The sequence below is a fragment of the Crocodylus porosus genome, unplaced genomic scaffold, assembly GCF_001723895.1.
Source record: "Crocodylus porosus isolate Cpor-Errol unplaced genomic scaffold, CroPor_comp1, whole genome shotgun sequence".
Classification (NCBI taxonomy): Eukaryota; Metazoa; Chordata; order Crocodylia; family Crocodylidae; genus Crocodylus; species Crocodylus porosus.
The window spans coordinates 43036207-43037573 of record NW_017728906.1 but is presented as its reverse complement, the minus strand read 5'-3'; positions in this window follow the sequence as shown (position 1 = coordinate 43037573).

Here is a 1367-nt window from a genome sequence, read left to right as displayed (position 1 = left end):
GGAGCCAAATTCACCTCTTAGTAGTTCTGTTGCAACTCCATTAAAGCCAGTGGGGTCTTTCCTGCATCAATAAATCAGTGATTTTAGGCTGTCTTAAAAGCAATGTATCTTGTTCCCAGTGAAGTCAATTATAGAACTCCCATTGGCTTCAGGGAGAGAAGGATCAAACTTATGGACCTGGTTCCTCCAAGTATGTACATACACTCTAAAGTTCATGCATGAGTCATTCCAGTGACTTTAAAGTTAAGTGTCCACATAAGTCTTTTGCAGCATCTAGGTTCACGTCAGGGAAAGAGCTTTTCTGTTGAAATGAGGCCTTCTATAATAGAATATAAATGAGAAAAAGGTTTAGTGAGAATGGGGGAGGGTGGCAGGAGTGGGGGGTCCTTACGGGAGGTTTTATCACTTAATGTTCTAGCTGAAGACAGTTTGACATATCCTAAAGTAATTGTTTATGATTCCTACATAGCACAGCTACTAGGACAACTGATTCCTGGGTGATATCCATTGAAATGGAGATGGCAAATTTGATTCTTTCATGAAAAAGAAATGAGGAATGCCACAACAAAATAAATGTGGGTCACAATGTACAGTGCATTATAACAACTTGCCACGGAAATGTGTCCGATGCACAAAACTCTCAAGCATCTCAGAGTTTGGGAGTATGTAGATCCAGGCACTGGTTCATTCCATGATGAAGACACTTACATTACCTGGATCTCAGTTTGGGTTTGGAAACTTCCCATCTCCCATCAACTTTCTGGGATCATTCAGATCTCAATGCTGAGTCAGGCCCGTGTTCATTTTACAAAAGAAAGGGGAGAAAAGAGGGTCTAAGGGAGGGGAAGACTCTGAAGAGCACTAGTGTCTAGAAGGTGGCTAGTAGGGGTGCGCGAAAGAGACCCTATTCGATTTGGATTTGGCCCAAATTGGGGACAGTGATTTGATTACTTGATTCAGATCACTGCCCCGATTCAATTTGGCTGAATCTGAAGATTCGATGCTGATTCGGAGAATCAATCATTCGGCCATAGACACAGCTTTAAATGTTTTTTCTACATACCTTGAGGTACCTGGTGCAGCTCATGAACACTGTGATACTGGGGCAGATGGAGCATCCCACAGTACTTCCAGTTCACTTCTGGGTCCTCCAGGAAGTGTTGGGGGGGCCTCCCCCCTGTGCTTCCCTGGCCCGGTGATTGGCTGTGGGGAAACCATGGGTGCCCCCTCCCAGACCCAGGAGGTACCAGTTACCAAGGCGGACAGCTGTGAGGGGGCTCCCAGCATGCTCCCCAGTGGACCCAGAAGTGGACTGGAAGGGCTTCTGGTCCATTTCACTTCTGGGTCCGCCAGGAAGTGTTGGGGGG